The 24,778-nt window shown below is 39.9% G+C and overlaps 1 protein-coding gene across 1 annotated transcript in view; it reads left to right on the top strand.

Moving 5' to 3' along the window:
• The window catches only part of peak1 (pseudopodium-enriched atypical kinase 1), a 124,964-nt gene that overhangs the window by 61,692 nt on the left and 38,494 nt on the right, over window positions 1-24,778 (top strand). Inside the window, 1 exon segment of the mRNA XM_039807986.1 lies at window positions 5,515-5,575. The gene's annotated coding sequence lies outside the window, so the exon portion shown is untranslated.

The raw sequence follows: 24,778 nt of genomic DNA on the forward strand, positions 1-24,778 counted from the left end.
TGAGGGGACAAAGGCCATCTCGAACCATTTGTAACACCAAGACCGATCGCCGTAACCATCGTGCACTCTGGAAACTTCACTAACGCTGCCGCGCACCTTTCGAAAACTGTCTCGGCGGTAAACGCGTGGCGTTTGCTACTTACACCTACTTTCCACTTCGTTTCCTGGTTCTCCTTCTCCATGAAATCAAGGAGAGGGTTAACTTTTCCTGCTCCAGATTTCTCACCGTGGTCAGAAAGCACAGGGGAGACACATGTTTTTCTCACTATGACTCTATAGTCGGTACTCGCTCCGAAGCTAATCGCCGTCACTCTGTCACTCGCTCTACCACACACACACAAACACACGCCGGCCCTGCTATCCTCCTTAAGAGATAGATGCACACACCAACGTACAAGTATAAACTTCAAGGTACTTACGTAGGCTGTGGCGAAAGCTCTCCATGGAGCCTCCGCAGAACCATAAATCACGCTTTACTCTGCAAAATCTACAGATGCCACTTTAAACCTTTAAAGTCTTTATTTGAACTAAACCCAAAAAAATTCTCACAAGAAGGATATTTGTTTTCTTATTTAACCTCTGTAGCTCACCTGTCTGTGTTATCTGTCCCTTAAATGAAGAGTAACTGTGGCAGTTGTCACCGTGGTTCCCCTCTCAACACCAGCAGTGAAAATGCAGAGTAGTTTTGGAGATTGAGTTTTGGAGGTTGTTATGGAGACAAGGGCAAGGTAGAGCAGAATGACAGGAAGCAATAACAAAGACGAAGACCCAGCACCATTCTGGTGACTGGGATGGACTGTACGTAGACTGGATAAACCCAGTCACATCCAATATCACATCCATACAGGGATAGTAGTATACAGTTGTTAAAACATAATAAAATATATGACACACATCGGATCGGTACTCTGTATCGGCCGATACGCAAGTTCAGGTATCGGAATCTGTATCGGGAAGCAAAAAATGGTATTGGGCCATCTCTAGACGGCAAGCAGCTTTTTTGTTTACATTCAACACGGCAGCCACTGAAGCGCAGCAACCCGTTGATGCCGCTGTCGTCACCCGGATCGTCGTCTGATTGGTTGAAGGACTATCCAATTGCGTACAGAGTCATTTGAACTATGCCCGTCGATCACGCCTTACGTGCAGTAGAAAATACAGAGCAGACTCCCCAGACTAATGTTCGATCTTAAAAGATTGAGCTTGGTCTGGTGATAGCCAGACTAGACTGTACGTGCATATCCGTGAAGCTTGCCAGTAGGACTGATCTGTGTGTTCAGTGTAAGTCACAGCTGATGGTGACAATCTCCTTGTCTGTGTGGCGTCGACTGCCATAAGCTCAGGATTTTAAGCGATGATTTGTCTGTGGTCTTTCACTCAGCCCTGTTGTTGTGTAAAAGCTTCCTGTGTGTCTCTGTACTCAACCACAGACTTATACTATATCCAACACACCGTATTTAAGAAAAACACAGGTCTTGCATCTCAAGACATTTCTTGGAGGATGACGGTTAAAACTGGAGAAACAAATAGCAGTTTTGTGCTTAAAGTTCAGTGCTGTTTTGTAATATTTTTTATATGTGTGCGTGGATCTAAAAAACCTTCTAGAGGAACCTCCAAACAACACATGCAATCATTGTCTAGCTTAGTGAATGTGGTCACTTGGTGTGTTTTGCTTGACAGATGTTTTTGATTGATTGATTGATTGAGCCATTATACCTTTATCCTGATTTCAAGAAGTTGTCATGCACAATATTGTTTACATTTCTTGCTCAAAGTGTTGTTTGCACCAAACACACACACACACTCATTTTGATATCTGTGTTTTCGTTACTGGTCCGATTTTATTTAATTTTTTTCTACTTCTTCCACCTTTCTTTTACTTGTGTGAGTTGTTCCACTCTAAGCTATTAGCGCAGCCTCTCTGCAGCCAGCGTTAATGACATTGAGTCAGCAAATGATGGGGAAGGTGATCGAGGAGTCAGGTGAAAAGCCTCTATAAGACCAAACAAAGATGAATTCATTTGTGATAATTATTCTCATACCCGACCAAACAAAGACCATCTTAATGGTATGAACATGTACACAAATGTGGCATACACATGAGCAGCCACACACATAAACGGATATTTGAGTAAAAATAAAGTGAACTATTTTTCCTATATTATAATGTTCAGTATCCATTTCATCCGGTTCAGACTGGTTAGTCTTTTGACATTTATAATAAACCATTTGTCCAAAAGTTCCTCTGATGCTTTCATTCACAACTGCCACTCAGACGTAAAAACAGCAGGAAGCTTGAATCACCCAGTATACTGTAGATCACATGTTTCAAACTCAAGGCCCGCGGGCCAAAAACCCGGCCCCTCGCACATTCTGATCCGGCCTGCATATCAATTTAGGTTCACAATACATTTTGGCCCACCTAGTTGTGCGCCAAACCAAAAACGTGGTTAACTGTTTTTCAACTTGCAATTACGCGACACTCAAAGCAGAATTTGGCAAATTTGCAGACTTTGAGACTCAGAAATTCCCACAGAAGCAGAGAGTTTTCATATTCCGGCTGTGAAAGAGCTTGTTGTGCGTCAGCTGTGTGGTAGCCTACTTAGAAAATGTAATCATTGTTTTGCTCGATTTGCTAAATTCTAGAATGGCTTTGGAACTTTTTTGCTCACTTTTTCAGGGCTTTAGTCAAAGATATTTTACTTTTTCGATGAAATAAAAGCATGTCAATAAACTGTACATGTCTGGCCCTTGGTGCGATTCTCTTTTTCCAGTGTGGCCCTTAGTGAAATTGATTTCGACAGCCCTGCTGTAGATATTCAACATGACTTACAGACATAACCATAAATAGTACCTTTATTTTCAAGCCACCCAGTCATGCTTTTAAAATAAAGGACCAAGACAGTCAGTCAAAAGCCTGTTTACCGACGAGTGTGCCAGAAGATTCAAACTGTTATTAAGGCGGCCAAGCAGCCGCACTCACTCGCCGTGTCCTAGTAAGTGCACCTCTCAGAGGTGACAAACCAATAGCATGCTAGAGCTGTGTGTCCTGTAGAAGGGAATTTACAGGTAGCAGATGGACCACTGGAACCAGCTGTTGTTTACCAGGTAGGAGGAAAGGGATTATGGCCAATTGAGTTCACAGAGGCAGGGCCATGTGGCAATAGCACCTGCGAACACCACATTTTAATTTTACGTCTGCTGAAATGTACAAAACAAACCGTGTTGGACTTCTACTGCAGCAGCCTCTGTAGAGGAATGCCACAACACAGAGTGGTAGTAAACTAAAGGTTGGATAATTCAGTTTATGACTGCAACGCTGCCCCGTGTCAAAGGTTTAAATCTAGGCAGGGGAAATTAACAAAACAATCTCTAAACTTTGTTAAAGTTTCTCTATCCTCTACATCGAAGGTAGCTGGTAGAAAAAGGTGAACCAGACACTTAGTCGGGCTGGGCAACATGGCCAAAATCTTCTGTCCCGTTATAGGTAATTTCATATGTCGATAACGATATACTCTGTATTACAATACACCATGTTTGTAATGTTAAAAAGCGCCTATCATTTCTTCAGCTTCGCTCCCATGTGCAAGGATCACCCTGAATCTCAGCAATTAAGTTGGTGAAAAAACTGTAATGATAACCTATATGAATGATGGGCTCTACAAAAATAGCATCCAGATTGTGAAAAAGAAATCCCTCTAACTAACAGGCACACTGACAGCTCAGCAGACTCAACCGCTGTTGGCTTGATAGTGTTGCTTGGCAGTTGCCAGAAGTGTTCATTAGATGTCATCAAAGCTGTGCGGGTTGGCTGATTATGCTCTGCATATAAATTACGGTTGCATCAGTCAGTTGCATACTGACAGGATCATGACATAAAGTAGTACCAATATTCCAATGTAATTGTGTCCATAACAATGGTGCATTCATTATACCAGTTAACTGGAAATGTGCATGGGCATACGAGTCTGCATGCCAGTTGTTCCTCATGCACACGTAGACAAAAATACATAAACAACAAGCGTACACACAAATGGACAACATTTTCTAAACCAAATTGCATTTATTTGTGATATGGGTTCACTAATGTACAACAGCATTTATCACTGCAGAACTTCCTAGGATTTCCTCTCCACATTCCCATTTTGACAGATCATTTTCCCATTCTAAAGCGGATGAACAGGCTCGTAAAAAAAATAAAAGGCTCCTGAGATGACTGTGGCTATTTTTATCCCTCAACAAGATGCTTCGTCCTCGGATGAATTAATGCAGAACGTTTTTTAAGATAGAATCCCTGACATGGGGGAAAGATTTTGCTTGGTTACATAGCAACCCTAATAGAGCTACCTATTTTGTCTCCAAATACTACAAAAACAGATCTTTAAAGGAGCAATCCTCATGAATATGGAAGTGAGCTTAGCAATTGTAATGCATTGACAGAAAATATGTCCTCCCTTCACAGTTGGCATTAAATCCACCAACTGGATTAGAAAAAATATATATATATATATATATATATATATATATATATATATATATATATATATATATATATATATATATATATATAAAATAACTGTTACTGTCCAGTTTATTTTCGGCACACAGGACAAGATAAATGCTTTCATGATGCTCAGTTGAGCATTGTGTATATACTTAAGAATGTCAAACATGACACACAGAGACCAGAGAATTATGTCTTCTGAAAAACAGTAAGGGCCCTATTTTTGTGGTGGCAGAACAACCAGCTCACACAGCGACCCAAATGTGTTTTCCTGTATTTTGGAATTCAATTATTGTACCAAATGTGACAATAATACTGAAAATGTAAACAGACTACTTTAATCCAACACTTTCTAACCACTAGATGTGTTTAAATATGCATCAAGTAACATTCACTGTGTTTAAAGCAGGAACATCAGTAAAGCAGTATGCATTTATCTATAAATATGAGTTATTCTTACACGTATATGTTGTCCACAGCTGCTTTATACTGTATGAAAATGAACAATTCCAATAAACAAACTATATTTAATCCCCACTGAAAACTTTTCATTTATTTTTTTGCACCAGGCAGATGAAAAAAACAAAATACCTGTTACAAGTTATAAATAGTATTTGCTTACTGAAGGTCTGAGCAGCACACTTCCTCAGGGCCACATGAAGCTCAAATTAGTTTATATGCGTCAAGTTGTCTCCACTGGTGTACTGGCATGTAACATAATAAAGCGTTTCTGTTTTTTCTGAGTGCTAAATGTACCCATAAATCTGATATGTGTTCTGCAACAATGATTTACTCTGACAATGAGCCATGATGTTTAGAGATGTGCCTCAGGCAAGCTAACAAAATGCTCTTTCTTCTTCTCTTCCCCCCCCCCCCCCCCCCAAATCTCTGTTTTACTTTGTCCGTTGCCCTTTCCATCACCCTCCCTCTTCATTCTTTCTCTCACATTTCTTCTTATTTTAATCATCTTCCTCTGTCTCTTGGTTTCTGTTTTTCTCTGTCATCTGCAGGTTCCAGAAGTGGGTGCTTTCTGCTTCAAGACCCCATGGCTGCCGCTTGATTCATTGCACTGTGAGTTGTGTGTGTGTGTGTGTGTGTGTGTGTGTGTGTGTGTGTGTGTGTGTGTGTGTGTGTGTGTGTGTGTGTGTGTGTGTGTGTGTGTGTGTGTGTGTGTGTGTGTGTGTGTGTGTGTGTGTGTGTGTGTGTGTGTGTGTGTGTGTGTGTGTGTATCTGTCTTTGTGTATCTGTCTGTGTGTATCTGTCTGTGTGTATCTGTCTGTCTATGTGTCTCTGTGTCCATATGTGTTCTTTGTTCATGTCCTCAGAGGCTTTTCTTGGTTGTTTAGTCAGTCTATGCAGCATGCCCACTTGAATTAATGACATACCAAACCCTTGGTTGATCCTCTCCAGTAGCTGCTTCTCTGTAACTTTATTTGTGGCACTGTTTAGAATTGCGAAAAAATATTTTGTGACTCTAAATGTGGATACCGGAGTCTAGTTACTCCCTATGGGCCACAGTCTCTCTGCTGTGTACATTATTCTGCAGATTCAACTATCTACACTGCTCCAGCACACTCTGGCAGTAGTAGGGCAAGAATGTACGCATGACGCCAGTGTTTCCAACTTAATGACTAAGGCTGTTATATTGATCACAAGCACTGCAATTTTCCTATCAGTGTATGATTTCAAAACAACTTACTTTATTTATATTTGATATAATATATAATAGAAGTATAAGAGCGGGTATGGTATTTCTTTCAAATGGATTCTCAATGTCCTGAATTGCTAGATGAGCAGATGAGATGCACTACAGCCGATGTTTGTGCGAATATTAGATTATATTCAAGAAGTCCATATTGTTTAGTTAAAGTAATGTTTTGGATCAGTGCACGCTGAAGGTAAAGGCGCTGACACACCAACCCGATTATCCGGCCCGTCGGGCAGTCTGGCGACGTCGGTGACTCGAGTCTGTTTGGTGTGTTCCGTGCCGTCGTCAGTCGGAGGATCCGTCGGCTTTAATTTGGGCCGAATTGAATTGAAATTGATTTATTTGAAACAGGGACAGTGCACAAATTAACATTAAACTTGTTAAACAAGAGAATGTCTTGGGCCAGGTTACAGCAACAATTGCTAATTTCCACCTGTAGTCCCTGGGCAGGTATTTCAATTTTAAATAGAAATATCACAAAACTATATATAAATGACATGATGTGCAATGTGCATAGTAATTAAGAACAAACAGTTTAGTAAAAACAGGGGCGCCATCAGCCCACTCACTCTCTCTTTCTCTCCCCTCCCAGCACACACACTGAAAAAGTTCAGCAGCAGCTTAGGCACATTAGAGTACATGCATCTCCAGATATTCATTCATACAAGGATACACACACACACACACACAGACACACACATTCACACTCACACACACACACACACCCACATAAATACAGTATCTTATAGATGTGAGCAAACTTGTTTACTCAACAACCAACTCTTTGTTAGGCATGAGAAGGTGTGAGAATTTGTACATAAAATATGTTCCGTGGGGAGGGCATTCCACTGCCTCATGGCAACACATGAGAAAGAGGAACTCCCAAATTGGGTTTTACGTTGTGGGATGCTACACTCCCCCCTTGTAACGCGCGCAAGTTGTTCGCACTGTTATTTCGGAGCAGAGTGTTACAAACCTTTTCAGAGGGGGAGCAGTAGCACTGTATATGATTTTATGTAATAAAGACACATTTGAGTGTTTTATTAAATTATCAAAACTAAGTAGATCATATTTGACAAGTATATGGCAATGATGATAATGACGTGTTTTTTTGTCATGAATCTTGAGGCAGTTTTTATACAAAGATTCCAAGGGTTTTATGACTGTTTTACATGCCTGAGACCAGGATGTAATGCAGTATAAAAAGTGGGGAATGATCATTGCATTTAAGTATGTACTAGATGCTTCAGTGGTGGATTTGACTTGTTGAATCGGCCAGTGGGCAGTCGGACTCAATGACCAATCTGATTGGTGGAGTGCTAGCCCTTGACTAGCGAACCGGTGTACTTACGTTAAAACACTTACCGGAAATGACGAGCGGGATGAGCGTGACGAACGCCTCTCAAAATCTGACAAAAATCTTTCAAACTGACGATCAAAAAAAAAAAAGATTCTGCAACTGTATGGCCTATTTCTCGCTTAAAATGTTTTCAGAAACCCGTTTCGGTGAACTATTTTCGTAAAATACGAGATTGTATTCCGAACGAGCCGCCATTATGGTCGCCATTACGCTCAAGTCGGCGTCGATGCGGTGTGTTCCGAGGTACTTTTTGGACCGACGGGAGCCGAATGATCAGTCCGTCTGCCTTTTCTGCCGACCGTCGCCCGTCGGGTTGGTGTGTCAGAGCCATAAGAGGTTACTACACTGTCAGTGAAAATGTGGATGATGTTCCAGACAACTATACATATTAGTGCGGCATATACAGTAACATATATATGAATCGGTATATTTTCTTTATTAAAAGATTTTGCCAGTTGGGGGTTGTTTTTTCACTATGACCAACCCATTTCATTGATTAGTGGAGCTTTACATTTTTGGACATTGTTTTGTTAAATCATTCAGTCAAGTGACAACCTTTTTTGAAGTTTTTGTGAGGGTTTTGTTGATGACTTACCTTTGCTGACATTGTGATGCACTTATTACCTTGCTAATGATCTCTGTTTCCATATGTCGCCGTGCCAGCTGGGTAAAAAGCAGCCATCTGTGTTGTTGTGTCTCAGCAGGTTTGGGTCCTTGTAATGTTTGCATGTGCTCTGTCTCCACAGCTCCTACCGCAGATGTTGCTGTGTGTGTGTGTGTGTGTGTGTGTGTGTGTGTGTGTGTGTGTGTGTGTGTGTGTGTACTGTGTGTGTGTGTACTGTGTGTGTACTGTGTGTGTGTGTAGTGTGTGTGTGTGTGTACTGTGTGATACTTGATGTGCTGTACTTAACCTGTTACAAATCTTACCTTTAGTTTCATCTGCAAAATTTGCTTTTCTTTGAGACCTTGAAGTCACACACACACACACACACACACACACACACACACACACACACACACACACACACACACACACACACACACTCTCTTCCAGTTCAGCCATTTTTTGCAAAGAAATCGTGGGGATTTAAAAAAAGGGGATGAGTTTAATTCATGATCATTCCTGAGACCCCTTGGAAGAGCTGATGATTGCACGTGTCAGTTGCGATCTAGATGCTTAAATAACATATATGTTCCCTGAATGTATCCCTCCTCCATGCCAAGGAAGAATTGCATGTAGTAAGCAGCAAACACTGGCTGGCAGCAAAACTCCCCTCACAACCAGGAAGTGAGTGAAATCTTATTTTTGAAATGTTTCTTTTTTTAATGAGACCCGTAAGGCTCAATTTCACGCACATGCACCAACTAAAATGGTTTGGGGCTGGTAGGCGGAAGCGAGGAGGATGAAATGCTTGTTCAGGCAAAGGCAGAGGTACTGTTCCTTACGTGAGGTTCTGTACAAAGCATCCATACACTCTCTCTTTTAAAGCTTTCGACCCACAGCCAGCTAATCACTTTCGTCCCCTCTGCATTTCACCTGGAAGTGTGAGTGGCGTAGGATGGCATTAGCTTTCTCCCGCTGCCTCTGCCTTCTCTGGTATCCATTAGTTTCTGCTGTCATTGGTTTGTTTTGCACTTGGCAGCTAAGAGCAGGGAGGAGTTGTGTTCAGTGTAATTGGATAATGTGGTATTGCTTTCAAAGCTGTTTATGCCAGCAGTCGTTTCTTGGCCCGCACCGCTCATCACCATCCTCAAAGCCGCTAAGAGAAATGATTTCTCACATTGCAAAAGGGAAAGCTATTTTTATAGTTTTGCTAGCTACCAGCAAGCTACCTAGATTGGGGTCTCCTCTTGTGTAACCCTTCCAAAAAGTCTGTAATAATTGCAGGAATAAAGCCTGCTTCACCATTTTCATGGTATGGTACAGGCCCACACAGCTGGTATGGCTCTTTGGACTACTACTGTCGTAGTTGATCTCTTTCTGGAGTTGATCATTCTTCAACTTGGACCCACTACTGTCAAGTTTTAAGACACAACTGATGCCAACTTATTGAAAATCATTTTTGTTATAAAACTGAAACGCATTGAGTACAAATATGTTATCTCTTTTATTTCTGTTTTTCTTCATCAAAGTCGGTCCCATTTTGGAGAAAAAAAACCTGATTTCACAAAAAGACAGATGTGAATGTTTTCCAAAGCGGAGCCAGATTTTTGGATTAGCACAGCCATTCTCCAGAGAGCACAGTTAGCAGGCAGAGAAACAGACAAAGCCATGGCTAAATCATTAGTGAAATAAGCCTGTCCCCCATTACAGTCAGCCTAACACAGTCCAACACCACCATGGGAAAAAGAAGAGAATTTCTGTCTTCACAGAAACAGAAACTTTTTTTTTTCATTGGTGGTAATTGGAAAATGTTATTGAATCTGTTCCCCTCTTCTCATGTTTCCTTGAGTCGAGCACTGTAGCAGAAACAGACGATTGTTCTTCTAAGAAAGTAGGACAAGTTTCTCCAGCAGCTTTGGCTGAGGCTTGGGGCTGTTTCTGTCTTATAGCTTCTTATATATTCTGCCTATATATTCTGAGTGATAGTTTTATTTTATTCTTTTAAATCAGGATAAAACAGCTAAACAAATAAATAAATGAAACAGATTCAGGATAATAAAAAATAAATCCAGTACACTTATTGTCCTGGTTTTTTAAAGTGCTCATATTATGCTCATTTTCAGGTTCATAATTGTATTTAGAGGTTGTATCAGAATAGGTTTACATGGTTTAATTTTCAAAAAACACCATATTTTTATTGTACTGCACATTGCTGCAGCTCCTCTTTTCACCCTGTGTGTTGAGCTCTCTGTTTTAGCTACAGAGTGAGGCATCTCACTTCTGTTCCATCTTTGTTGGGAGTCGTACATGCACAGTAGCTAGTAAGGACTACTAGCCAGTCAGAAGCAGAGTATGAGGGCGTGCCACTCTAGCAGCTAGATGAGCATTATAATGTGTGTCACAAAGTGACCCACGTTCGTCACAGAAGTAAAGGCTGGACTACAATAGAGCTGTTTGGAGCAGTTTGTGAACAGTGTTTTCTGTTGGAGATGGTAAGTCCCTTTGGGGTGGACTTTGGGCTTTTTCACTTTGTAAACCTATAACATGCACAAAAAAGATATATGAGCACGTTAAGTTAATCTAATTTTGACAGTTTGACAACATTTTCAAGCCGTTAAACCATTTTTATATGCAGACTTGTGAGTTTCTCTCGTAGTTTTGTTTTGTACAAATTGCTTGTTTTAGATCCTGAATAGAGTAAAGATGTTTAGAAAGAAGCTGACAAGTATACTTGTTGACAGGAAGGGGACATGCTGCCTGCCTTACCTTGAAAGTGAAAGAAACGGTGCTAGTACTAGTGCAGGCAGTCTTGGCAAGTGTGTGTAAGTGTGATATAACAGTCATTAAGGCAGAATAATTTTCTGTGATCCCAACTGATTGCTGTTCCCTGCACCCCCACTGGCATCCCAGAAATCTCAGCGCGACGCTGTACCCTCGATGTGTGATGTTTCCCGGTGCCAAACAAGCCTCTGTTCTATGGGAAACAGAGGGAATGGCAGCAGGGAGGATGTTAGTCAGGTGGCAGAAAAGCTTCAAGAGCTCTCCACAGTCATCACCTGCCCCGGGCTAATCACTGTGTCAGTTTTACACCAGAGAGTGGAGTGTGAGTGAGTGAAACTGTAGAGAGTGAGAGTGAATGAACGTGTGTGTGTGTGTGTGTGAGAGAGAGAAAAATAGAGAGTATGATGAAAACCGGTTGTGTGTTGGTGTGGCAGTGTGGGTGAAAGACAGAGAAAACTGTAAAGGGGGGGGGGGATCTCATGATGACATGCTTGTTATTTACAGCCCTACAGCCAGATTGTGCATTAATATAGACTACAGTAGAAGGCTACAGTGCTACAGTTGTGTGCAGTAACTCAAGGTTTGAATGTTTCAGCTTATATGAATTTATTTTTCTCCTTTTCCCATGACTAGCATATTAACACAGCAGTGACTGAACATGTTTCAAATGTCTTTTTTGCTGTTTTTTTCCCCCCGCCTCGTGTTGCATGCAAATTATGAAACATACCAAAAGAAGCATGGCTCAAGTATAACCTGGGCAAGCAAAATGCCTCTGGGTTTCTCACTGAGCAGACTCCAGATCTGTTTTACCACCTTCCTCCTGACTGTTTTCTTCGTGGTCTATGTTAATGGCTTCTTTTTTTGTGCTCTCTATAGTTTTGTTACCACTGGGGATTTCTAGCAAAGTGTTATTAAGGGAGAAACAATCTACCATAACATGCGTATGACTTCGGGACAGTTTTTTTCTTTACACAAATAGCCTTCCAAAAGCTAGAACGTACCAAGCCAGCTCTCTAATCTGTGATGATATCATGTTGCACATTTTACCTGCTCCAGTGACAAGGACTTTGTGCACACTGAGGCAGCACACACTGTGATTTTCATAAAGTACAGGGAAGATTTTGTTCCTCCACAGAATTTATGTGATTGGTAGTTGCACATATAACTTTGTGCAAGCAGGCAGGTAGCTTTACAAAAGCAGCCTTGTGGGTATTTTCATTGGAACATGTTTATTGATATCAGTAATTGACATTAGTTTACACAAATATCCAATCATTGTATATTGAATGGGTTTATTTTTAATTTGACCCAAGTTACTGCTAGGCCAGTATATAGTATAGTAATATTCATGTTTAACAAGGCAAACATGATGCTTTGCTCTAAAATGAACAAGGTTAACAATCATTCTTTTAAGTGTGGAGCTACAGTATGTATTGCATACAGTATATTGGAATACAGTTACAGTAGCCTATATCTTGAGGACACCATATATTATGCTTTTGTATTTACATAACCAGTTCCTGCTGGTACTCCAGCTTCCCTCGTCCTGTGTTCTTTATATGTACTTTTTGAGTTTAAGAAAATATTCTAAATCTAACACTTTTAAAACACAGTTAAATTTGATACATGATCTTAGCAGAGTTGCAGATTCCCAACAACTTTACTAATATTACATAATTAATTCCAACAACTCTGTATTTGCGTCTCTTTGGAGTCGTTTGCATGTGTGTGTGTGTGTGTGTCCCATAAATCTGTGAGCTTTTTTGTGTGTATAATGCACTCCCACACATCTGGCTATGTCTGTGTCTGTTCTGCCACTTTGCTGGTGTTTGTCTGGAGGCCAGCGGGTTGGTCTCCAGAGATCTGCACTGGCTCTTTCCCAGGCCAGACTCTCCCAGAGCTTGCACAATACCAAACACTGCGCTGGAATGTTGTCGCTTTTTTTTTTTTTTTATTATCTTCTTTTAGTTTTGCTACCCCTCACCCACTCTTTTTCATTGAATTTCTGCTACTGAGTCTCTCTCTCTCTCTCTGTGTCTTTCTCCTTCTTACCCCAATACACCCAATTGGTTCTTTGAGCCATGTCTGCCCATAGAGTGTAAATGCGAACCTATCAAATTATATTGTGATCTTCTTTGCATGAAATATGTTCAGAAACTACATATTGAGCCTTCAGGCTGCAGAGAATTAGATAACCTCAAAATATTTAACAGATTAGGTCTGACTAGCAGCCTTCACCCTGACGGAGAGATGTCAGATTTGTATTCCTATTTACTCAGCTTAGTGGTTAAACATAGATGAGGAAAACAAGACATCCTACCTCCTACAAACACATGATCCGACCCTCACAGGTGCGTTTTGCTTACAAATACACCTTTAAACTTGATATTTACACCTAAAAATAATCAAAGAGGATCAAAAGCTTAAATATTATATTGAAACTAAACTGCATCTCACCATCTTGTGGGATTGTGTAACAAGTGTCAAGGGCTAATGACTGAACCTCACTACTGCAGTGAGGACATTGTTTTGACAGTATCATCATAGGCTGTTCCAAGTTGAATCTTTGAGTGAATCAGCTACTGGAGGTGAGCTTATAATGAAGTCTTTTGGTTGTCACATTACTCATCGCTGTCTGTCAACACTACTACTGAAAGGGCTTGCACAGTCCATGTTTTTAGTTTGCTTACTCTAGGAAGACTAGAGGCTTGAAGAAACTGAAGAGCAGGCCTAGTAAATCTTGCTGCTGAAATGTGTGCTCTGATTGTTTGCAACTGATTGTGCCCACTCCATATCCTTATGGATTCATTTGGCAGTGAAAATACAAATAATGACACAAAGAAGGGTTTTGAATTCTTTCTGCAGTGTACTAGATGGCACATATTTAGCAGCAATATATTTCACCTGTTTAAGGAATACAGCCCCAAAACAGTATCTACACCCCCACCGTTCATTTAATATTGTTTATGTCTCCTTTACAACACCCCAGACGCCGAGAGATTCATCTTGGAGGTGTCCTCGTGGAGTTTAATTGCAGGAGCGCTCAGAGTGGTAGTTAGATACTAGCTTAATAAACACATGATTTTTCTTTTAAGTACTTGTAGAGACAATAAAATCTGCCAGTCGGGCAGCAAGACGCTCCGCTTCTGAGACGCCCTGTTGACGCTCCCGGTGTGGTATGGCGCATTGCAGAGGTCGGAATAAAACCGGACCGCAGCAAAGACGCGCCTGGTGGAAAATCCGGGTCAGACAAGTGAAACAACGGTCTTCTCTGCAAACATCAAATAGACAATAATGTTTCACTGGCAGGAAAGAAACTATAGCAGGGGCTTAAAGCTCATCGACTGTTGTGCATCACACACGGTTCCCTTTTCATCTTGTCCAACAACTAGGATTAGAGGCGTTCATGTGACGATGACGATCTATAGTCTCTCACTACTCCCAAGTACATAGGTACAGAAATGACAAGAACACGTTGTATTACTTTACAGTAGTTCATCTTGATAATGTATTCCATGCTAATTACATAGTTTGTCCAGTGAACACGCAGACAAAATAGCAAGACACATAAAAAACAAACATACACACTAAAGCAAACACAACCCCTCAACCCTTCATTCATACACACGCAGACACACACGCACAGTCAGCCGTCTAACCACTTAGTACATCATACTGGATTCAGTCCATTACACTCAGTCCATCTTGTGTTTCATTAATATGGATGAGCCCTTGATGCAGCATGAACACTGTAAAGGCCAATCCACAATGAAAACTATTTCTCAGCAGTCCTGTACTGTAATACGCGAGAGTACATTAAGTCCAAAATTAGCTTATAAGACATTGACTTTCATGCTAGTATTCACAACTGGCTGTGACAGAGTTAAAATGATGTGGATAAACTGAGTCCTTTGCCTCTTCTCACCTCCTTTTCTCTTGTCTAGCTTCCTTGGTGGTCTGTGTGTTGTCAGCTCGCGGACTTGTTTGGATTGTGAAAGTCACTCTCAGGGGAAATTCTGTAGATTACATACCATGTCTCTCACTGCTACCCATTTGTTTGTACATAACTCTCATAGTGAAGTCTGTAGTTGGAACTTTGTTTTTCTTTTATTTTTTCTTGTTTATTAGTTTTAATTTTTTTTAAATAATTTTTTTTTTTTTTTTTATTAAATTTTTTTTTTTGCATTTGCAGTATTTTTCCTTTTTCATCATGTATGCTAGACTTTTAACAGTATGATTAATACATCTGTATGCAACAATATCAGTGAACTTAAGACACATGAATCACTTCAGCAAATACATCTTAATTACACACTGGCTGTTTATAATGGTTGGCCATTCATCTGTTCTATGGAATGTATGTTTTTTAATGGGATTCACAAAAAACCTTTTATTCCATCAGCCTGGGTTCAGTCAATACTTGTGAACACAGGCATCTCTCTCTCATCAAGAGAAAAACAATCCCCAATGACTTTCCTTGGGGATGTCACCCTGGAGCTCCTCCATTTACTATGAACAAAGTCGCAGATTTTTTTGTAGACGTGACAAAGTGTTTATTTCAGGTATTAGAGCCAGAAGAGGTTCACTTCATAGTGGGCTTTATCACTGATTTTCAACAGTTAAAAGAGAGATAAAACGGAATATCTCAATCTTGCCTGTTGCCCACTCAAGCTTCGATCTGGGATCTTTATAGGATGAGCCCATTTCACTTGTCTTCATGTTAGGGACTAGTATAGTGCTCTTTGTTTTATTCACAGGGCGCACATGCATTTCTATGGCCCTCTCATCTTTTGGTCTGTCTCAATAAAGAAAAGGTCTTCTTCACTTTCTTTTAAAGAGAAATCCAAGTTTAATTGAGCAGCTAATGAGAGTCATACTTGTGGAAAAGCGGCTTGAAGCTGGAGTGACACAGTGGATTCACTTTGGCTGAATCTCTCAGTGGACTGAAAATGAACTTTGGTAGAAATTGGGAATAAGGCTATGTGGAACAAGTCAGCTGCTACTTGGAGTCGATTTCCTCCTGAAATTGAAAGTTGGTTGGCACATGCAGAAATGGCTCAGGAAGATTTTTCCGAGCCTGTCATTGTCACATAGGCCCTGTTAAGACTTGGTTTTAAAATATGCTTTCGTGAGCCGAACAGAAGTTGACACATCGCCGTTCACAACTGTGTCTATAATGCGTTGCCAGTTGACCGCTTGTGTTCATATTTCATTACTGCCTGGGTCACTTCCGCTGGACGGTCAATGGACCACACACACAATTATTACTGTATGTCAACACTTCATCCAACTCATAAGTTTTGAAAGTTATAGAGCGTTGGCACCAAAAAAAAACACCACGTCCTGCATTGATGACTTATTTTCCTGTAACAAGCTTGTTGGGGACGCTTTAGTGTTTACACTACAAAAGACATGGTCAAAAGCATCCTTGACCACCTTGGCAAGTGGTTTAAGTGATCGGATCATAATGCGTCTTGGTGGTCGTTTACACTTTAGTTTAGCGCCGTCCACTTGTGATCCGATCGCCCAAGACACATTTTTGAACCAAGTGTAAACAGGGTCATAGATATTGTCATTCCACATTACTTGTCCTGTACTGCATTCAGATTTTTTCAAACAAAGACAATTTATAGTAAAATTGAATTGTTAAGCACCAGCAGCACCCATGACTAAATGGAAGAGATTTGTCAATGGTACCGCTAACTATACTTGACAATGTGACAATGCTTGAATAGCTGGTGGGGTCATCACTGTAAATCTTGGGATGACCTGAGAAAATCTGAGAAAAGCAGGCAATAGGTGCAGCCTGCATTTAATTTACTGCTGTCAGAGTGCCCTTCACCAAAGTGCTGAACTGCTGCTCACAGCCTGAGCCTATGGTTGTACTACATGTTTTAACAGATTGCCTGTAATGACCAGGTGAAATGATTTTATTTGATAGATGGATAGAATGGGTATAAGGTGCATTGATATACAGTAAATAAAACTATATTGGGATGGGTGTATATGTCAGATAATAAGTAACAAGTTGTTGTCCACAAATGCCAATGGTAGGTTTACAGTAATTTAGAAACAGTGTTTCTATTGCATAGTTAAAAAAAAAAAAAAAAAAACGACAACATGTAAACAGTATATTACAATCTCATGGCGCTTTTGCCACACACACACACAAACACGCGCGCGCACTCGCACTGGAACCACCAACCTTGGCAGAGGAGGTGGCTTTGACGTTTTCATTAACATTTTTATCAATCATAATTGAAGGTGTTATTGTATATTTCTATTATCTATTTCTATTTATAACTCACTCAAACACCTCCTGGTTGAGGAAAAAGTGCTACGACACTTACACTGAGGTTTGACCAGACTCACTAGTTTAAGCTTTTGATCATTGCAAAACAGGTTAGCATAGAGAGCCTGCATACCATAGCATCAAACGTGATAGCGAGTGAAGGCTGCATCACTAACAGCACCGCAGTATGTGTGCCTCTTGGCCCATTTTGCTTCTATCCTTAAAAAAAAACATCTCAACAGCCTTTTATTTGACACTATAAGAATAAATGAAGGGCACATTCTTCATTAAAGAACTTCGTGGGGGCAAACACTGGCTTACTGGTGCCTCAACGAACAACTGCTTTCTCCCACTGCCTAGCCTCTCTCTCTCTCTCTCTCTCTGCAATCCCCCTCCTATTTCATATCTACCCTGCTCTTGTCTATAGCACTGCCATGGCTGTCTTATCATTCAAGCTCTCTGCCATAAAGCAGCAGAAAATCCCATATCCCATCTCCTCATGGCTTCAGCTTTCAGCCTCAGTTATTCCACTATTATGTACCAGGCTCAGCGAGCTCCTACTCCCTCTCTATGAACGTGCTCTGGGTGAGAAATGAGCTTCTCTCCTCAGCATTCTGACTTTTCTCAGGGGAAAAACATTGCCTCTCTGTGGAGAAGTGAACGTTGTAGATTTTTTGTTTTTTACGAGAGCTTTCTGTGTGTGGCTTTGATGCTTCACTTCTTTACAACTCAATCTCGTATTCTTTTCAGTGGTCACTGTTTTCTTCTTTGTCGTCTATTCTCTCCATGTTTCACAGTATGCCCCCATTCACTGGCACCGTATGTCTCAGCGCCTTATATAATGCTGAATAGCTTGTTCCCTGTGCTAATGTTGTCCTTTAAATGTCACCAGGAATTTACATGCTTTGTATACGGATGAAGTGCACCTTGTAGAGATTATCTACACTACAAAAGTAACTTCCACATTTTTGAGTTAGTTAATTACGTACAGTTACATATACCATCAATTGTTCCTGGTGCCAGTCCATTAAATGCAGTTATTTGCCTTTTTCCAGAGAAAATCAAGTATTTCTGCCCTGTAAGTATTTCCTCCTCTGTAGACCAAAGAATAAATGAGTGACATCTACGATGTTGCTCGGTACTCCACACCCTCCGAATTACAAGGTGATGTCATGTTCACCCCCTTACCCTAAATGCAAAAGTCACTTGTCAGCAGCGTGGAGTTTAGAGTTGTAATTTGCAAAGACATTGAGGACTTGAGAGCATGTGACTAAAATTGGTAGCAGTAGCAGAATCACTACTACTGGGTACTACGGGTTTGTTTCTTTTGAATTTGTGAAGTGGGCATTTTCCAGCTAAAAAAGGATGTTACATTTCTGTTTAAGTTGTTCCTCTTATTGTCTTGCCTACTTACAAACTCACATTTAGAGACTGTTTGCATACAGTGCATCCCTCACACCCTGTCTCCTGCAGTCACATCACTCAAGCACACACTGGCACACACCTAGATTCTACCTAGAATCTAACCAGGTGGAAACAGGGGTAGAGATGAGGTTGGGATGGTGGTACTCTTCTCTGGCTGAAATGTACTAGTTGCTAAATGCACAATGACATCATCACACAGTCTGTCTCCAACAAGTCCCAAATGCTTTATTTCCCTCAGAGTGAGTAGTTCTGTGGCATGTCAGTTTACTGAGCAATAACTGATGGGGGAGTGATGAGGGAGGCCTCAGGTGTATACGATGATTGAGAAAGATGAAAGCATGGTATACTGTAGGTGTGGGAATTAAAAAAAAAATAGGCTTTTGATATTCAAATATTTCTCTTTGTGTAACAGTTATATTTAACACTTGCAATTAACGCACAGACACTTGGTATTGTCTTTTCTTTGTTTGAGAAGGATTTAGGTAATTATGTATTCAAGGAGAAACTAAGCTTTTATAAGAGGATGTTAAAGTCCAATGTCTGCTGAGTTAAATTGGGTTGAGTGCAGTGAAAAAAGACCATATTGGAAAATAGATTCTTGACAGTTTGCCCTCCTATTTCTCTTTGCTGTGTGACTGTCAGGGGTTGAACGAAGAAGGGGTAATCACACTCAGACGTTGTCTTTTTCATTTGTTCTTCTATTGCACAGTGATTGCATTCACCTTACTGCTAAGATCAGGGCCAATTCACTGAATGCTAAATTGATTTCTTAAACAATTTCTTCATTTTTAGTCACCACAGAGGGAAATGTTTTATGCATAAGTCTCGGCAGGGTACAGCTTTCTGTAAATAAAGTTTTATCCCATCACTCGTTCCTCAGAAGTTTTCTTATACCAGTACAAGTCTGGGTTTCACTTGGCAGTCCCATGGGGCTTGTTTATTGGTGGTAGTGGCAGGCCTGTAACAATTATTTTATTTATTACAATTATTTTTATTTACATAATTGCGGTTTCTTTGTTTAACCGCAATTAATTGCTAATATTAGCTAAGGTCTAAATGATACTGTACTATTGTCAATTTTATGTTCATCTAAGAAAAAAATACAATGTTTTTATGATAATAAATAGGGCTGTACCGAATACCAGTTTTTGATCTTCGAAGCTTCAGTGCTTTTCAACAGCGAATATTCGAAGCTTCCTTGGCGGCCACAGCGGCGAGGGAAACCAACATTTCCAAACCGCACCTGAAGGCAGCTTTTTTTCACGGTAAAAGAGACAAGCGAGATGAAGCAACTGCTTTGTTGTTGCAGGACACAGTCCCCTGTTACTACAGTAGGCTACGTTTTTACTGTTCGTCATTAACTGCCGTAGCCTATTCGCAAGTCACGTTATTTTCCATGAAAATTAAGTGCACATTTTTATCACGTGTAAATAGCGGATAAAAGCAGGTTCCGGTGTGTGTGTGGTTATTCTGCCTTTGTCTTGTAATTAAGCCCAGATGAAGTCTTCGGCATTTTTGTCTTCTTTTCACTGAATCGTGACGGTAATGACGTTCAAATCATGGGCGTTGTAACTGGGGCATGTGATGTGCCAGTAAAATCTCAAAGTCTCCTATATTTCGCAGTAGATTCATTTAGATTGATAATAACGGGTAAAAAGGATAATAAATTTTGTTTCTATTTTATTTTCCACAATGTCAAAGCAACGCAGCTTAACCCAAAATACAAGCTCAGGCATGCACTTCTGTCCATGCAAACTGTGCTGTTCTGCGCTCTAGCCAGAGAATACTCCCGTTGCAGGAACACTTTAGTAGTCCAAGAAGAAGCAAATATATTTGGTTGGGTTGTCCATCCTATTAAAATGCCTATGCTATATAAGAAAATTGTAAAAGAGAGTATTATATTTCGAACATATTCAAGCGCGAATGAGAACCGTTTGGAGGGGGATGCCAGGTTGTGCAAAACAAAAAAAAAAGAATATTCAAATGTCAAATTTTCAAATCGAATACCAACCCACCGAACGAATATTTGAATATTCGAATATTCGGGTCCAGCCCTAATAATAAAGAGGCGTGGTTTACTTCATAGGCTATGTACCTGTGTTATTACATTATCCGGGTCACATAAAAGTGATATAACCAAAAGATGTATCCTGGAATTCATTCAAAGCTTTATTTTGTTTGGAAAAGTAATAAATAAATAAATATTTGTTTTTAAATTTGACTGAAAGAGACAATTTTATTGTCCATAGCAATTATTTCTGAGATAATTAATTGTACATCAAAATTTGGAATTGTTCCAGGCCTAGCAGCAGGTGTTGTGTTATATCTCGCCTGACACTAAACAAGACAGTTGTTGCTGCTTCCAAATCAGGAGCAGGTGGTCATAGATCGAGGGCCAACGCTGCATCTCATCTGAACAGCTAACGCTGCGCCAGCAAGTGCAGAAAAATCAACAGAGACTAGCTCTGGAACTGGCCATCATATGTGACTGTTGCTGGTTTTTGTGATGTTTGACATCTGTGTGACTGTTGTTTTTATTTGTCATTGAGAGTAAGCCACAGGTGACACCACTGGACTTTCAGCATTTCATAGGGAATATGAGATTCATGCATGTAGTGTGTGTGTGTGTGTGTGTGTGTGTGTGTGTGTGTGTGGCCTTCATACAGCTGTGAGAGTCTTTATACCTTCCTTTGACCTACCCACAAATCTGAATCTCTGACAGCACAGATGGGAACGCTCACTTACACTAAAATCACTGACTGTTTGGTGGACAAAACAATTAAATAACCAGTTGAAGTTGTTTACATATGAAATAGGCTAAATTGTTACAATGCAATTACAAGAACAAATCAGCAGATTAATCGATAATGAAAATAATTATCAGTTACAGCCATAATTACATCGCAAGTATAAATTCCTCAATGAAGGCAAATCTCAACACATTGGTGTGCTTGTTAATGAAACGCAGGTAGTGTACATCAGACACATTAACTGCCAATTTGAGTGCAATTTTGGAATCTGTTCCAAAAATCATTACAATTTATCGATGGACTCGACTGCATTTATGTCGCACTTTTATCCAAAGCACTATGGCTGAGGATCAAACTATGTTACCACAGGCAAACTGTAACAGCACTAAGTCTTGCTGAGTGAATATGTGGACAAATAAATGATTTACAGTATTTATTTTTATTTTATTTATATGTTTTTTTTTAAAGTCTGCGGTATGGTAGTAGTAGGTTTCCTTGTGGACAGGCAGGTTACTGTATTCTAACTCCTATTCATTATCCAAGGCTTGATATTGCTGTTATTTAATGTATTTGATTTTTTTTTTTACCACTGCCTGTCAGCCTCCATAGGTGATATAATTGTGTGTGTGTGTGTGTGTGTGTTTTCTGGTCAGTTCTTGGTAATAGTTTTTTTTTGTATTGTTTGTGTGTGGTCACTTTCAAGTTTGTGTTTCGGTGGGGATGATTTGCAAAAAATGTAAGTCTGGCAGTCATTTGTTGAAGTACTTTTTGAGCCAAAGACGGACAAAAGGGGATGCCGAATGACATATCTCAGAGGAGAGAGAGCAAAAGGGGAGTAAAGGCCCCAAGAGAAACTAAATAAAACGTGAGTGGGTAGGGACAATGAAATGGAGAGAGAAGGGAGTGGGAAATTTTGAGCCAGAAGGGGAAACAATCAACAAAGAAAAACTCTGAATAAGGGAGAATAGAGTAGGAAGAAACTGATGAGAAGGAAGAGCCTTAGTAAACGGAGAGAAATTGTTGAGCATGAGAGGAGAGAAAGAGACAGGAGGACAGACTTGGGAGCAGCTGAGGTTAACAACAGGGATAATGAGTGCAGCATCTGTAACCTGACCTTTCACTTTTTACAGCTACTTGCTCCAGAAAGAAATGTTTTTGTGCATGTCAATGTGTACTTTCCGTCAGCAGTTACACACAAACAGTTTATCTGAGCTTGTTTAGTCCTATTCAGATCAAATACACACAGGCGCGCATTATGATTCTCCAAATATAGTTCACTGAAATGCTTCTAAAAGGAAAAAGTGCAGGCCACAACTAGAAAGTCGATACACATATACACACACACACACACACACACACACACACACACACACACACACACACACACACACACACACCCCCCTTTTTTCCCCTTCTTTTTCCTTTTTTTTTTTTTTTTTTTTTTTTTTTTTTTTTTTTTTTTTTTTTTTTTCTTCCCCCCCCCCCCCCTCTCTCCCTTTTTTTTTTCCCCCCCACAAAAAAAAAAAAGACTAGATGTAGACGCAAAAAAGAAAAGAAAAGAGGCTTTCTGCACAGCAAAAAACTCAGCTGTGGAACATCTTAACATTAATTAATTTATAGTTATGCATTTTGATCATTTTGATGTGCAGCAAAGCCCCCATTTTAATTTTTTGTTCTTACTGTATCCATTGCTATGACCAGCACCTGAGTGCATTATACTGCTGTGCAGAGGAATTCAGATTTAGAAAATAAATGTTGTGTTTTTGAAGGCTTTTCAGGATGTTGTCTTCCTCAAATTGAACACATTTTGTTGTCACCACTGGCAATAGATGCCCAAAGTCCCCCCAACGTCTCCCGACCAATTGCTCCGCTCTAAGCTTTGGGTAGTGTGTGAGATGTAAGCTCTTCTCAGCTATTTATTTCATCTGTTAAGTGGAAGCTACATTTAGATCTTAAGATTCAGATTTAGTGAATAAGAATTTGATAAGTGGGGGAAAAAAACACTCATGCTTCATTCTCCAACATAATTTGTAGCACAGACCAAAATAGATTGTTGACAGTAACTTAATAAAAAAAAAAATGTGAAAAAGCTTCACACTCTTTTGTAGTCTTTTGGCATGTTTTTCATCCACAAGAACATTTTGTCTTAGGAGGCATTTGTAAGAAATGGTAATAAGTAAGATGTAGTCTATAAATAACACATTTGGATTCCAGCGTTACAATTGTATTTTTTTGGCAACTCTTAACTTAATATCTTTGATAATTATTTTCCAGAATTATCCAAAAATGAGTTCTCCATGTACACGTATCAAAACCTAAAGTTGGGTGTCTCGGATCTTCATTGTAGACAATCATATGAGTGGAGGCTACATTATAATGTGTGGTGCCAGATGGTTTCAGACAGTGTAATCTGCAAAAAAAGAGATATCCTAAGACATGTAATTGACCATTTTCTAAACTAAATAACTGTAGCGCCGGGGGACGCAGCATTATGCAGAGTGAACAAATAAACAAGGATTTAGCTCTTCTTATGATTGACTTGTTCACACACACACACACACACACACACACACACACACACACACACACACACACACACACACACACACTGTGTGACTGGTTTCTCAGCTCCACACTCACTCTAATTCAAGCTGCCAGTTTAAATTCCCTAGTTAAATATTCGGTTGTATTATACAAATAATGACGATGAACTTGAAGTTCTACATCCTTCCTAGACATTTCTGAATCACATTAACCAGATTTCCCATGATTATTACTTAAATTAATGAAATGACCTGTTAACAACAATCATGCCACAAGAAACAAACAAACAAATTGTTCCACAACCCACTGCTACAAGCACATACAGTGTATGGGAATCTTATGTTGCACATTTGTTTAGGATGTAGATGTCTCTGCTTACACTGCTTGTGTGCTTTTCATCTTCTGAGCACAAATAAATCTCCTTGTCCATAATACAATTATATCTTTGATGAAGAGCAGGCGTCCCCTTTATCTCAGACATCAGTCATCAGTCCTGAGACATAAGGGATCCATTGAAATTATCAACACTAATGCCCTGGCCTCATCAAATATGCATGACAAGCAAGTCAGTGATAAACAAAAACACAACTGAGGAGAATATATAAGTGGCTATCAATAAGAATGTTTCACCAATGTAGACAAATTATAGCCTGGTGAGGGTTTTTTTGTATTTCAAGAAATAATATGCAATATTAAATGAATGTTTGTGTCTAGTATGAGAAGTGGTGAGCTATAACTCTTCATTAAATAGAACAGGCAGAAATCTGAAGGAAGAGAGAAAATGTGTACAACTGCACCCTGTTTTCCAAT

The sequence above is a fragment of the Perca fluviatilis genome, chromosome 8 (genome assembly GCF_010015445.1).
Source record: "Perca fluviatilis chromosome 8, GENO_Pfluv_1.0, whole genome shotgun sequence".
Classification (NCBI taxonomy): domain Eukaryota; kingdom Metazoa; phylum Chordata; class Actinopteri; order Perciformes; family Percidae; genus Perca; species Perca fluviatilis.